Genomic DNA, 16080 nt, shown 5'->3' with positions numbered 1-16080 from the left:
GATCCTAGAGTCACAGGAACAAGTCAACCCCATGCCTCGCCCATACGTACCTGGTGATGAACCCGACGTACAGGTCGCATCTACCCCAAAAACAGTAGCATCGGAAGCTGATGAACCAACCGACGACAGGGGGCCAGAATCGCCTCCGCACCAAGAGCAAGACACTCGGGAAAAGCGCTATCCAGAAAGGATCAGGAAGCCTCCCCAAAGACTGAATATATAAATAGACTATTTTCAGCTAATGTTGCATGTTAAAAGTGTTAATTGTAATTAGTTTGATATTTAATTGTTAAATGAGTGTTATGGTACTGTTAATCGAAAAGGGGAGGAATTGTAATGTATATACCTTTAAGGGAGGAACTACTTTTTACAGCTCATGTATACTGTAGTACCGGCAGTGACCACACCTGTATATAACACTGAGTAGTAATCTGTACAGGCAGTTGCAGTGTGAGCCACGTTGAGTAAACACCTGTTGTACCGTTCTCCACAGTCTGTGTCTTATTATACACAGACGTAACAAAACTGATTTATTTTAACATATATTGAGGATATTAAATTCCAGCCCAGTTATAGGGGTTATTAACATCAGCAGAAACAAACCGTAACTGTCAGAATGAACATGGTTCAGTCCTGGATGTGATTAACAGCAGCAAAAACAACAGAATCCAACCCCCACAGTCACTTGTGAACTCGCTGGTGTGTCAGCAGGTTGGATGATTGAGTGAATCCCTTCCCACACACGGAGCAGGTGAACGGTCTCTCCCCGGTGTGACTGCGCCGATGAGTTTACAGCTGGGACGGGTAATTGAATCCTTTCCCACAATCCCCACATTTACACGGTTTGTCCGCGGTGTGACTGCGCTTGTGTCTTGACAGGCCAAGTGATTGGCTGAATCCTCATCCACACACAGAACACGTGTACGGTTTCTCCCCACCGTGAATGGTGCTTTTTGTTTCCATGTTCAAAGGCCGATGAAATTCAGTTCCTGATGAATCGAGTGACTCTGTCAGATCTTGATGTGATGTTTGGTTTGATCTTCCTGTCTGCAAATCCGCCCCTTCCAATACCCTGCAAAATGAAGTTAAAACAGGAAAAAGGGAGCGTGAGAGAGAAGCCACAATAAAACAAAGGCAGGTTGTGAAATTGAGCTTAATGAATCTGGTCATTTGTGGGTCCGGCAGCAGAAACAAGTGACCATGAAAGCTGCTGGATTGTCGTAAAACCCAACTGGTTCACTGATGTCCCTCAGGGAAGGGAACCTGCCACCTGGTCTGGGCCTACACATGACTCTGGCCTCTATGGGAGGCGAGAAAGAGGTGGGAGGGGCGATGGAGAGGGACTTTAAACATCTGCAACTTGATAAGGCTTCTTTGACAGAACCTGCCAAACCCACGATCTCCACCACCTAGAAGGACCAGGGAAGAACGTGCATGGTGTAAGATCCCAGAGGGGCCCCGGTTCCTAATGATTCGAGGTTGACCCGTATTGGAGACAGTGATTTAACTTTATTCAGCACAAGCAAGACTTAATACATTACAGTATTCGAGCAGCAGTTTACAGAGAATAATTGAGACTTATATTACCACTTATACTCTGGGTAGAAGCGCAGCTGTGAGCAGGCTGCACCCTGTGTCTCTCTCTCTCCGTGTCTCGGGTGTAAGAATCCTGAGAAATCTCCATTTCAGATTCCCACTAGCTAACATGGATGAAATGAAATAAGCATTATTAGTTGTAGGTTTAAGTGTATTATGGAACTGTTAGTCAATGCACGCTGATTCTTGAATAATCATGCTTTTAAACTAGTGTAATATGCCTTGGGTATCCATCTTGTGGATAATTCTTACTAAGTATGATCTCTCTAGCCCTCAATTGTCTCAATCCGAATTCTATGTCGCTCTCCGCTTCAACTTCAGTTTCAATCCCTCTGACAGGTACCAGAGTCTTTAACTCTATGCTGATTGTTTCATGAATTAGATAGTTTCTCGATGGAGTATGTGTCAGTGCTTTAAAAGTTGTCTCACTCTCCTGAGCCACATTAACCATTTCATGTCGTGCTGTTGTCAATAACTGAATATGTCCGAGACCCGTTCTTCAGTGTAAATTCACCACACATTTCCACATGCTAATTGCTTCCTATGTAACAAATCACATCTGTCCACACACAATATCCTGCCACACGCGCCATCCGAAACGAACCATTCATGGGCTTTCAGGAGATCTCATCTAAAGATCGTGAGGTGTCTGGAGATCTTTGCTCATCTACCACTGTATGGTCCCGATGTCTCGGGTAGTGACCAATCTATCAAATGAAGTTTTCTTACAAAGTTCACAGGCAAGGACACAAATCTCTCCAAGAGAAAACTATCAATTGACTATTTTCAACTGCGCTTTCCTGCCTTTCCCGAGACTGTTCATTAATCCCAGATTGAGACCTTTCGGTGAATCATACACAGGTGATTTATTCCAATTCAACTGAGGAAATGATTCCCATTTGGTGGTGAATGAAACATTTCCTGTTTCTATCTGACATCCTCAATCACTTCCTCTCATTCCATTTTACACATCCCATTAATTACCATTCTATCTCATTCATGAGCCCTGGAGGAACTTTACTCACCAATACACTATTAAAGTTAGGAAACAGATCAAACCTTCCCACTTGGTCCCAGTTATTTTGGGTTTTTTAATTCTTTATTTTAGAGGACTTTTTTATTTCCCAAAATAATCCGATGTATTGTGTCCGAGTCCATTTTATCACTGCAGTATTGTTGGACTGACAGATTTTGTCAATGTTCAATTTTATTTCCCCAAAACTTTCTTCCCTGATACACAGCAATTGGCAGGACCACCTTCGACTGCTTTCCACCAGTTTCTTTTAATGAAAATTTGACTATCCTGTGAATAATGTCCAATATCTTTAAATTTCATTCAGCAATACAAAAGTTGTTGCTTGGTGAATTTAAAAAGGCAGCTGTCAGCAGACAGAGTTAACTCCTTTGCAGGTTTATAAGAAGGCGGAGTGAAACATTGTCAGACACACGCAATTGCGTCACTTCACGCAAAAATGTTTTAAAAGCTTTCCCGATTGAAACTTTTTTCCAAGTCTTTGTACCTTCAAAACTTTCTTCAATATTACAAATCCATTAAAACAGCAGAAATCATTAGTAACATATTATTAACTCTAAATAAAAGATTCTCATCAGGAAAGACAGCCTTTTAGATTAAACTCCAATTTTGTTTACATTTTTTAGCATTTTGTTTCAGAGGTTTCCAACCCCAAGATTTTCCAGTACAACCAAAATGTTTAACAAACAGAATCACCTCAAAAATCACAAAATTCCAATTCAAAGCATTAAACATCTAAGAAATTCAAAACTGCCAACGTGAAAGTCTCACATACGGAACTGGAAATCCTCACATAATTAAAAATAATAACCAGAATTTCACTGAGGCAGCAATGAAAGGTGGTTTTTCACAATTTAACAGTTAACCTCAATAATTCCAATTTAATTCAGACCAATATTTCAAAAAAATAAACACAATGCAGAACAAACAAAATAATCAAAATAACCCACGCTTACAAAAAAACCCAGTAAATGATGTCATCTTTCTCGTTGTTCTTCAGGCACCTTTCCAAATGACTGTAAAAATACAGAATCTAACTGGAAAAAATAGTTTCCACATTGAAAGAAATCAAATCAAAGTGCTTTGGAAATTCCAATTAAGTACCAGGCACCATGGCAACTGCAACTCCAAGAGTTTTAAACTGAAATTGTATTTCAAAGTTCTTTTTTCCCAATTCTGGGTGCACAATCTTAAATTGAAATGAACATACTCAACATTTTCACACATTTACGCAACTTAGAAATATTGATCCCTGTAATGGGTTATGAACTCCAAGAGTACCAAATGCTTCCAACATCCAAGACAAGATTACAAAAGGTTAAACAGCTTTTAGTTCTGTGCACAGGAAAGTGGGCGGAGCTAAAAAAAAAAAAAACAGACAGACACTATTTTAAAGACAGACTTTCAGACAAAAGAAATACTGTAACTGCTTAAACATTCACAGTCAGGAAAACTTCCACACTTTAACACCCACTTTCACACAAACTGAAATTCCAGCTTCCTTTAAGGTTCCTTTCATTCAGTAATCTTGTGTTTTATTTTTCTCAATACAGAAGCTGACAGCTTCAGTGATGGTTTCAACTTTACCTTTCTTTTTTCACCCTTTAAGCTGTCGTCTCAACAGCTTGTCCTGGCTCTCCCGGTTTTTTTTCTTCATTTGCTGAATTCCCAGATTCCTGGTTTCTAGGTCCTGGCATTCTTTTTCCCTCGATTATTTTCCGCATTTCCAAATGTTTCCCTTCTCTTATTCTCTGTGCTTCTAAATGTTTCCCATCTCTTATTCTCTGTGCTTCTAAATGTTTCCCTTCTCTTATTCTCTGTGCTTCTAAATGTTTCCCTTCTCTTACTTCACCGCGCTGTGCACAGAAATGTGCTGCATAGCCTGACAAGTGTTTCCCTTTGTCTAATTCGACCTTTCCCAGAGACCCTTGTCTCTGGACCCTCTCTATCCACTTCTGATATGAGTCTGTTTCTGGACTCGTCAGAAACAACACTAAATCAGTTTCACTTAATTATCTGAACTCTTTATCTCTGACATGCTCAACTTCTGTCAAGCCCGCCATTTCTACTAACTGTTGCTATGACTACTGGTAGGTTGCAGTGTCCCACACCCTCCCGAAGGCTTTCCTTCCTTAAATGACTCCGTCGCACTAACCACGTCAGTCCTAGGATCTTACTTGTACCGAATAATTCATAAAAGAATCAACTGTCAATCAACCTCCTGGCTAGGCTCACCAGTTTATAAGATCCCAGAGGGACCCTGGTTCCAAATGATTCGAGGTTGACCCATATTGGGGACAGTGATTTAATTTTATTCAGCACAAGCAAGACTTAATATATTACAGTATTCGAGCAGCAGTTTACAGGGTATAATTGAGACTGATATTACCACTTATACTCTGGGTAGAAGTGCAACCGTGAATAAGCTGCACCCTGTGTCTCTTGTCTCTCTTCATCTCCCGGGTGTCTCCTTGATTATTCCTGAAATCTTCTACTCCTGAAATCTTCTACAATTTGTGCCTGTTAAGACCCCCTTCCTATACCCTTACTCTCATTCAAAACCTATGGAGTCCTCCTGAACCAATCACTGGCTGAGACCCAGACCCAAAATCCAATCATAAAGACGCCACATTCGTAGCACCCTGGTTTACACAGGCTTTAGAGTCATAGAGTTATACAGCACAGAAAGAGGCCTTTCAACCCATCATGTCCACACCGGCCATCAAGCCCTGTCTATTCTAATCCTATTTTCCAGCACTTGGTCCGTAGCCTTGTATGCTATGGCGTTTCAAGTGCTCATCTAAATGCTTTAGTCTGATGACATCTTCCATCATCTGCTTTTGACATCAAGGCTCATATCTGGGGTAGTTATGGCAATACGAAAGGAACATGTCTCATTGGTTGTGATACGGCCCTTGAACTTGGCCTTTGTTTTTAATTCACTGCGGATGTGATAACATTCCACACAGTGGTAACTGCAGCTCACCTTGGTTCCCAGGCTAACTGCAGTCTAATCGACCACGGCAATCTCTTCCTCACCCCAGGTTGTCTGGTTACAGCTTACTCACAGACTTTTAAGCATAAAAAGGGTCACATGTTATACATAATTCAGGTTACCATTGCATACAGTTGATGATTACAGACTTTTATATTTAATTCCTACACACGATTATAAATCCATTACTGATGATTATAAGATACTGATGATTATAAGATAGTAAAACAAGTATTCTAAAAACCAACTAATCCATGATAATTTTAGACTATTGTCACTGGTGATGCAGGTCGGCCGCGTTGTCATCACAATGACTATTGACAACGCGGCCGACCTGCATCACTAGTGACATCACAATCACTATTGACAACACGGCCGACCTGCATCACCAGTGACATCACAATGACCATTGACAACACGGCCAACCTGCATCACCGGTGACATCACAATTACCATTGACACTGAACGATTTAGGGTTAGTGGTTGGGGTCTTGGGGTTCGGGGCAGGTGTTACACTGAGGGGTTACTTGTTTGTGGTTACGGGTTGTGGTTACGGGTTAGTGGTTAGGGTCAGGAATAGGGGTTAGTGGTTAGGATTAGAGGTGAGTGGTTATGCTTACGGATTAGGATTAGGGATAGAAATAATTATTGATGATGCCAATGTCACCGGATGTGTCCTTTTTCATTTGTCACAGTGTAAGTGGTCCCTGGATTTCTTTTTTCATTGTAAGTGGTCCCTGGATTTGGTGTCTCATTGTAAGTGGTCCCTGGATTTGGAGTCTCAGTGTAAGTGGTCCCTGGATTTGGTGTCTCTGTACAAGTGGTCCCTGGATTTGGTGTCTCTATGTAGGTGATCCCCACATAGAGCTGGTTCTCAAGGCCCCGCCCCACATACAGTGGGTTTCCTCATGTGGCCCGCTGGGTCAGGTTATAAAGAGACCGCGCGCTGTTCCTACTCCCACTGCCTGGGGGAATGGGACAGATATTTAAATGGACCGTGACTTTGCATATTTATAGTTAAAAGGACAGTCTGGTTTATCTTGGAGTGTCGGAGCACTTCACTGACAGAGCTTTTAACATTCGCTCCCTTCTGTACTCGTGCAGTGATTGTAAACCTGTCTATTTTAGTGACTTAAGCCTTTCTAAAATGTCTGTCTACTTTTTGCTTGTTCAATTTTGAAAGACTTCAGAATTTTGCAGTTTAATGAAGGTTTCCTTTAAAGGTGGAGTAACAGTCCTTTCAAAATATTCTGTTCTAACCCTCCCCCAACTTTTAAAACACTCTGCACAACTGACTGGGAAGGTCCCAAGTTCAATCCTTGATCTGTGCTGTTTGTTGATCTCAGCCAAGACAGCTCAGGGACTATAATTGGCCTCAGTACCACTGGGCTAAATAAGAGTAAAAATCCCCCGCGCGGCAGAATGACCACAGGAGCACAGTGCGCAGGCGCGGGAGGTGCTCTGAGCATGCGCAGTGCGAGTCGGCGATGGTCTGATGCGGAAGAGACGGTTCCGGGAGGCGGTAGGAGATTGTGGGCTCGGGGAGGAATTGGACCCGCGGGTGGGCTGTGAAGCTCCGTAAGCACCCGGTGTAGGCCTCAGGCCCCGAATAAGAGCCCACAGGCCCCGTGTTTGCCCCGCGGTGACAGGCCCGTCCGCCCGGGTCAGCGGGGTCACTGGCCGCCATCTTGGACAGGGCGGGATCACGGCGCATGCGCAGCCATCTTGGGCAGGGAGGGATTACGGCGCATGTGCAGCCATCTCAGCCTGGAACCGGGAGTGGGCGGGGCTTCAGGGTCTCAGTTCAGTTCAGCTTTATTTGCCATATATGTAACCAGTACAAGTACAATGGAATGCTTGTTCCCCGTAGGGACGCGTCAGCTATACATACAGCGCCGCGTTCAGAGTCAATACAATGGCTTCCCGTGGCAGTGGGAGCACGATGTCCCTCAGCCGCTCCGTCCGCCTCTTCTCCGCGGCCTCCTCCTCACTGTTGCCGGCTCCACGTGTGGTGGCCTGCTTCTCCCGCTCTGGCCGCCATGCCCGGCTCCCCTCCTCCCAGCCGGACTGCGAGTTACCCGCCATGGAGCTGCCGGCCGACGTGCTGCAGCGTGTCGACGTGTCTGCTGCTGCTGCTCGTTGCGCTGCGCTCCACCATCCGACTCGCCGAACACATCGTCGGGATGTGAATGCTCCAATCGCCGTGGCCTCCTCCTCACCGTCGCCAGCTCCACGCTCCACGGCCCGGGGCCTGCTTCTCTCACGGGTCGGCCTCTGGCCGCCATGCTCAGCTCCCCTCCTCCCAGTCAGAATTCCTTCCCGCCGAGGAGCTGCCGGCCGATGTGCTCCAGCGGGTCGACTTTATGGCTGCTGCTGCTGCTCACCGCGCTGCGCTGCCTCTGCCCGACTCGCCGAGCACCTCGCTCCGGTTGCGGGAGCGAGCGGCGAGAGCTGGCCTCCCGAAGCAGGGAGAGCGCGCTCAGCACCGGACCGTCACATAGAAACATAGAAGATAGGAGCAGGAGTAGGCCATTCGGCCCCTCGAGCCTGCGCCGCCATTCGATGAGATCATGGCTGATCATCCAAACTCAGTACCCCGTACCTGCCTTCTCCCCATATCCCTTGATACCTTTAGCTCTAAGAAATATATCTAACTCCTTCTTGAATATATTTAAAGACTTGGCCTCAACCGCGTTCTGTGGTAGAGAATTCCACAGGTTCACCACTCTCTGGGTGAAGAAATTCTTCCTCATCTCTGTCCTAAATGGCTTACTCCTTATCCTTAGACTATGACCCCTGGTTCTGGACTCTCCGACCATCGGGAACATTCTACCTGCATCTAGTTTGTCCAGACTGTAAAGTCTGTGGGTTGTTTAGTTAATTAATACACAGACTCCAAGAGTAACTTAAAACAGGACTTTACTATTCGAAGGTCAGGGCGAATCTGCCCAATAAATCCTGACACAACACTTATAGACTGGTGTGGTCACCGTCGGTATTACAGTATACAGAAGCCAAACAAAGTAGTGCCACACCTAAAATAGTTCTCTTAAAGGTGAACGGTTACATACAATAGTTCTCTTAAAGGTAGATGGGTACATACACTACAATCCTCCCTTTTTAGCTTACAACATACTTATTCCCCATTAAACATAACATATAATCAACTTCATGTAAAACAATTCACAGATATAGTCTCTGCGGGAAACAGTTCACAGATTCAGTCTCTGGTCTTGACTCGGTCCGAACAACATCTCTGTGGTGTAGCCGGTTCACATTTCTAGCATGACTCATCCAATAGTCTTTCCCTTGGCTTAACAGCTTGAACTTCCGTCCTGCTGAACCAGCAGTGCTGACTTTTACAAACAGCTGGACTGCCTTGGTAATTTTTCCTACTTTCCAACTGATTTGGCCCCCTTCGTAGGGCCCACGTGCATGATCTGATAGAAGTGATAATGATTTAGATGGTTATCGTCTTCTGCTTCGTCTTTTTCTTTTCTGCTTCTTGGAGACTCTCGGGGCTCCCTTATCCGCTGCCAGCTGTAGCGCCACCATCTCCCTATGTTCCTTAGACTTTAAGTGCTTCATCCTGATTTCTGCAATTTGGGAGTTTTCATCACAAGCTGGGCAGACCAAGTCATCGTAATATTCCATGTCACTCAACAGGTCATGGTAATATTCGGTGTCATCCTGAGCTAGTCTAGCGAGAGGGCCTGCTACTTCTTCCTTACCCAACTGGACGTTAGCCGACTGTTGTTCCCTCCCTAGACATCTTTCCTGAAGAGACTTCTTCATGCATTCATATTCATCCCGCTCTTCCTGGGTTTCCTGCCAATCCTTCACTAATGACCTCATTTGTGATTCCAATACTTCTCCTTCCATCGGGGATTGGTTGATCGGGCTATTCAATCCTTCTACTGGAGCAGCTGTTTCAACATTCTGTAGTTCACATTGACGTGATTCAGCGTACTTTCGGCAGCCCCGTAAAATCTGTGTTGCAACCTCAACTATTCCCCAAACTTTTGAGAGCTCCGAACCCCTTCCCTTTGAAGATTGAAGCTCGTGTTCAAATGGTTCCCCTTGCAGAGTCTTGTCTCTCAGCATATGAAGGAGTTGGCTGACCGTTAACTCTTCCACGGGCACCCTGTGGATCAGAGTCTTCTCCATTTCATCCACCTTTTCCTCCAATGCTTTCACCTTTTTTTCCTCTTGTACTTTGGCTTTAAGCGCTCGGAGAAGTTGCGCCTTGATGCTCTCTAGCTCATGTTCAGGGGCCATTCTTTCAGTCTCTGTGTTTCTTACAGTTGCCTTTTCTTTCACTGAAAGAATTCCCAGTTGAATCTGTTCTTCAAGTTGTTGAACCTCGGTCATTGCCGCCTCATATTTGTCTTGGGTTTCCTTCAATATTTTTATGAGTTCTTGGACATCTTGACTTTCATGTTCTGCCATGTCTTTCACCTCTAATTTCTCATCTATGGATGGAACTTCTACCGATGAGTCTGTCTTGGCCTTGAGCTCATCAAGAATTTCCTGCAGCCTTTGGACTTCTTGCTCATGTTCAACCTTTAGTTGCTCATAAGCTTCCACTGAAACTAGCTTTTCGGAGGTTGCCGAGTTAACCCCCTCCAGGATTGTAGCCTGGGCCTGTTCATACTGTTCCTTCAACTTCTCAAACTCTGCTTGTAAGGAGTCGTAGAGAAGAACTGGAATAAAATCCTGGCTTCCTGAAGATTCCTCTTCATTTGCTTCTTTCTGCAAATATTCTAACTCCTGAACATCATAAGGGAGATGTGATCGGTGATTGGTCACGATGGCTCTATGGTCGCTCCCTGCTTGAGCTAGCTGCTTCTGTTGTCTTTCCAGATTCTCCCATTCGGTGTCATAGAACTTTTTCATTGTTTTCATCTATTGTACGAGACGGTAACTCAATTGTTCTAATTGTTGTCGTGATTTGAAATAAAGTTGAGTCCGAGCTCGGTGTTCTTCCATCATGGATATGTCCTTAAACTGAACAGACTCAGAATTCTCTGTCAAACTATGTTGTCGTTGTTCGGTGGAGATCTGTTCTGAAACTTTGTTCTTCTCTGAAGCATAAGCCTTTCTGCATGCCTTCGTTTTTCCAACCTTAGTCGGCAAGTCCATTTTAGCCTTGTCTTTCACATTTGGGTTGGTCTTATCGTCATCCGATTCAGAATCTGAGCTGATTGTCTGCACCGAGTCCTCACTCGTTATGGCTTTTAGATAGTGCCATTCCATGTCTATTTTCTTGATCCACTCCTGTCCTAGAAGTGGTGGTCCTCCCTCAGATAGTACGTATAAGTTCATTCTTGGGTGTTCTTTACCCCTATCTCTCACCTTGACTCTTATCTTTCCCATGGGGTATACTTTATGCCCCGTGTATGTCTGCAATACGAACTTGGTATCCCTTAAGGGTATATGTGAGAATGGCTGGTGGTATTCCCTTCGATTTATGACTGATAGAGCTGATCCAGTGTCCAACTCCATTTTCACTTGGACTCCAGCTATTTTTAGCATGACCCAGATAGTTTGTAGGTCAGCTTCCTTACTCACATTGTGAATTCTCAGACTACCCAGCTCCTGGCCGTTTGGGTCTGAGTCCGAATTCTGTTCGTCTGAACTCTTCTCAGCCACCTTGTGTACCTTGTTGTACTTTTCCTGTGATGGCTTCCTTTGGTTGTTGGTCTTCTTCCCTGACCGGCATACCTTAGCTATGTGACCCAGTTTGCCACATTTCCTACATTCCTGGTTCTTAAACCAGCATTGGTTCTGGTCGTGTGTTGTCTTCCCACAATGATAGCATTTTGTTGTACTCGAGGTAATTTGATCCACACTGAGTGCCGCTGCCTTTAGCTGCATTTCCGCAGTTCCCTTCGCTGCGGCTTCGTGCGATGCTGCAATAAGGACAGCCCTGTCAAGTGTAAGGTCGTTCTCTTCGAGTAGTCGCTTTTGCGTTCCTTCCTTTGACAACCCGCACACGAACTTGTCTCGCAATGCCTCTGTCAGATTCCCTCCAAACTGGCAGTGTTTCGCTAGTCTACGCAGTTTGACCAAGTATTCTGCGTTGCTTTCGTCTTTCCTTTGCGTTCTCGCATAGAATTTGAATCGTTCCGCCAACATCAACGGTGTGGGGTTCAAGTGATCCTTCAGAACAGTCACAATATCATCGAAAGTCTGATCCGCCGGTTTAGCTGGTGCTAGTAGATGCTTCAAGAGCCCGTATGTCTTCGCACCCATCGAGTTTAGCAAGGTTATAGCTTTGTCATCTTCTTCTTCTATTTTATTGGCCTCACAATAGATCTCAATGCGTTCCACATACGTGGCCCAGTCTTCTACCTCAGAATTAAAATCGTTGATGTTACCACGCGTAGGCATCTTCCTCTCTTCCTGATAACACCACGAATTATTTCTTTAAATTTTTTTTTTTTTTTTTTCCCAAGATGGCGGTTCCCGCGAAAATGGCGGTTTCCCGCGCTTATCTTCTCTCCCCGCCCACTTCAATGGCGGTTTCCCGCTTCTGTCTTCTTCCCCGCCTAATGGCGGCTTCCCGCGTTTCTTCCCCTGGCGGGAGGGGTACACTTTCCCCACGGGCGACGGCCGCTGGCTTTCAGGTTCACAGCCTGCGCGTCGGCTTCAGTGCTTTCCCTTTTCTCGGCAGGGCAACCGGCGCTGGGTACACCCCGTTGACGGCGAACAGTTTCAGCCGCTGGGCTGGCTCTCGCTCAGTTCCCCTTGCTCGGGCTCTGTCTCTCTCCCGCTCGCTCGGCTCTACCGGCGCTGGGTACACCCCGTTGACGGAGAACAGTTTCAGCCGCTGGACTGGCTCTCGCTCAGTCTCCCTTGCTCGGGCTCTGTCTCTCTCCCGCTCGCTCGGCTCTACCGGCGCTGGGTACACCCCGTTGACGGAGAACAGTTTCAGCCGCTGGACTGGCTCTCGCTCCATCCCCCTTGGTCGGCTCTGCCTCTCCCGCTCGCTCGGCTCCCAATCGCGCCTCCCAGCCCTCTCGCAGTCCGGTGCTTCCCTCCCCGGCTGCGGCTGAGTTTATCTCTTCCCGCGCCTACGTTCCCGGTCGCAGCGCTTCGTGGCTTCGGTCACTGCCCGACCTTTTTCGCCGGTCGCGGTCTAGCTGTCTCACGACGCCGTTGCGTCCCCCAGCCTGTCTGTACCGCGGCTTCCTTGCTCCACGCTGCCCCAGTCTCAGCGCCTCTGGACCCGACTTCTGTCCGGCTCCTTTCCCCCTCGACCGTGGTCGAGTGCACCGCCCTTATCCTCCGGTTATTCTTTTTACTTTCCCTTACTCACAGTCACCGTGGCCGCCTTGCTTCTCGTGCTGATCGGCTCACTCCTCACCGTGGCAGAAGGGACAGTCAGTGCCTGTTGCTGATGGAAGTCTTTGTCTCTAAATTCTTCCTCCTTTCTAGTTCTGCAGCCTCGAGTTTTCTCCCAGCAGAACGACGAGGGCAGTTGCCTCTTCTCGACGCTCGTTAACTGCTTCGGAAGTATTGTTGCCGCAGGGTACGATCGGACTCATCGCCACTGTAAAGTCTGTGGGTTGTTTAGTTAATTAATACACAGACTCCAAGAGTAACTTAAAACAGGACTTTACTATTCGAAGGTCAGGGCGAATCTGCCCAATAAATCCTGACACAACACTTATATACTGGTGTGGTCACCGTCGGTATTACAGTATACAGAAGCCAAACAAAGTAGTGCCACACCTAAAATAGTTCACTTAAAGGTGAACGGTTACATACAATAGTTCTCTTAAAGGTAGACGGGTACATACACTACACAGACCTGTCAAAATTTTATAAGTTTCGATGAGATCCCCTCTCATTCTTCTAAACTCCAGCGAGTATAAGCCCAATCGACCCAATCTCTCCTCATACGTCATTTCTGCCATCCCAGGGATCAGCCTTGTGAATCTTCGCTGAACTCCTTCCATGGCAAGAACACCCTTCCTCAGATAAGGTGACCAAAACTGCACACAGTACTCAAGGTGTGGTCTCACCAAGGCCCTGTACAACTGCAGCAGGACATCCTTGCTCCTGTACTCAAACCCTTTTGCTATGAAGGCCAACATACCATTTGCCTTCTTCACCGCCTGCTGCACCTGCATGCTTACCTTCAGCGACTGGTGCACAAGGACACCCAGGTCTCATTGCACTTCCCCTTCTCCCAATCTATTGCCATTCAGATAATAATCTGCCTTTCTGTTTTTGACACCAAAGTGGATAACCTCGCATTTATCCACGTTATATTGCATCTGCCACGCTTCTGCCCAATCACCCAACCTGTCCAAATCATCCTGGAGTTTCTCGGTATCCTCCTCGCAGCGCACACACCCACCCAGCTTTGTATCATCCGCAAACTTGGAGATATTACATCTAGTTCCCTTATCTAGATCATTAATGTATACTGTGAATAGCTGGGGTCCAAGGACCGATCCCTGCGGTACCCCACTAGTCACTGCCTGCCACTCGGAAAAAGACCCGTTAATTCCTACTCTCTGCTTTCTGTCCGCCAACCAGTTCTCTATCCAAGTCAATACCTTGCCCCCAATCCCATGTGCCTTAACTTTACACGCTAATCTCTTATGCGGGACCTTATCGAAAGCCTTTTGAAAGTCCAAATACACCACATCTACTGGTTCTCCCTTATCTATTTTCCCAGTTACATCCTCAAAAAATTCCAGTAGATTAGTCAAGCACGATTTACCTTTTGTAAATCCATGTTGACTTTGTCCGATCCTGTCACTGTTTTCCAAGTGCTCAGCTATTACATCCTTTATAATGGACTCTAGCATTTTCCCCACTACTGATGTCAGGCTTACCGGTCTATAATTCCCCATTTTCTCTCTACCACCCTTTTTGAATAGTGGGGTAACATTAGCTACCCTCCAATCCATGGGTACAGTTCCAGATTCCAGCGAATTTTGGAAGATGATCAGCAATGCATCTACTATTTCTAGGGCCACTTCCTTAAGTACCCTAGGATGTAGATTATCAGGCCTTGGGGATTTATCGGCCTTCAATCCCATCAATTTCCCCAACACCATTTCCCTACAAATACTGATTTCTTTCAGTTCCTCCCTCTCATCAGACCCTATGCTCTCCAACATCTCTGGGAGGTTATTTGTGTCCTCCTTTGTGAAGACAGAACCAAAATATGCATTTAATTGGTCTGCTATTTCTTTGTTCCCCATTATAACTTCCCCTGCTTCTGACTGCAAGGGACCTACACTTGATTTCACTAATCTATTTCTCTTCACATATCTATAAAAGCTCTTACAGTCAGTTTTTATGTTCCCTGCAAGCTTACTTTCATATTCTATTTTCCCCTTCTTAATTAATCCCTTTGTCCTCCTTTGTTGAATCCTAAACTGCTCCCAATCCTCAGGGTTACTGCTTTTTCTGGCCAATTTATATGCCCTCTCCTTGGATCTTATGCTATCCCTAATTTCCCTTATTAGCCATGGTTGAGTCACCCTTTTTGTTTTATTCTTATCCCAAACTGGGATGAACAACTTCTATAGTTCATCCATGCGGTCTTTGAATGTTTGCGGCCGCCATCTTGTTCCCAACCGGGTCCTAGTGCCCGGGAGATGGCGCACCCTGGGCAACTGATGTGCCAAATAACTGCCTGAATCCATGAGGTTAAAAGTTAAAACTAAAGGCTTTTATTAAGTAAGAATCATGGCATCAAGTTAACACAGGGCAACCATCATTCATCACCGACCCAGCCCTTATGAGTAAAACCCAGCTCTTATAAATAAGACTCACACCAATCAGGAGGATCCATAAAGGCAGAGCTAGGGAGGAACATTAGTGGTTATACCTGTAAAACATTCCAGACATTAACAAGTACAACAACAGACAATCCAGAACACAGAGTTATTTCATCACATTAACATAAGAAATAGGAGCAGGAATAGGCCACTTGGCCCCTCGAGCCTGCTCCGCCATTCAATAAGATCAGGGCTGATTTTGGGCTCAAAGCCACTTCCTCACCCGCTCCCCATAACCCTGCACTCCCTTACCTTGCAAAAATCCGTCTATCTCCACCTTAAATATATTCAATGACCCAGCCTCCACAGCTCTCTGGGGCAGAGCATTCCACAGATATACGACCCTCAGAGAAAAAATTCCTCCTCATCTCAGTTCTAAAAGGGCGACCCTTTATTCTGAAACTGTGCCCCCGAGTTCTAGATTTCCCCACGAGGGGAAACATCCTCTCTGCATCCACCTTGTCGAGCCCCCTCAGTATCATAAGTTTCAATAAGATCACCTCTCATTCTTCTAAACTTCAATGAGTATAGGCCCAACCTGCTCAACCTTTCCTCATAAGTCAACCCCCTCATCTCAGGAATTAACCTAGTGAATCGTCTCTGAATTGCCTCCAATGCAAGTATATCCTTCCTTAAATACGGAGACCAAA

The 16080-nt window shown here is 45.7% G+C and overlaps 1 long non-coding RNA gene across 1 annotated transcript; it reads right to left on the bottom strand.

Annotated features, from left to right (window-relative positions):
• Positions 1 to 363: 363 nt before the first annotated feature.
• Positions 364 to 7818, bottom strand: LOC147119168 (uncharacterized). The gene is made up of 3 exons (XR_015077998.1): positions 5616 to 7818; positions 1588 to 1700; positions 364 to 1072 (listed from the first exon to the last, which is right to left on the bottom strand). It is a non-coding gene; the product is annotated as an uncharacterized LOC147119168 (long non-coding RNA).
• Between the last annotated feature and the right edge of the window lie 8262 nt (positions 7819 to 16080).

The sequence above is a fragment of the Somniosus microcephalus genome, chromosome 4 (genome assembly GCF_052327205.1).
Source record: "Somniosus microcephalus isolate GS21.2 chromosome 4, FLI_Smic_1.0, whole genome shotgun sequence".
NCBI classification, from domain to species: domain Eukaryota; kingdom Metazoa; phylum Chordata; class Chondrichthyes; order Squaliformes; family Somniosidae; genus Somniosus; species Somniosus microcephalus.
Note: the sequence above shows the minus strand (reverse complement) of the source record. Positions and strands in the feature narration are given on the sequence as shown.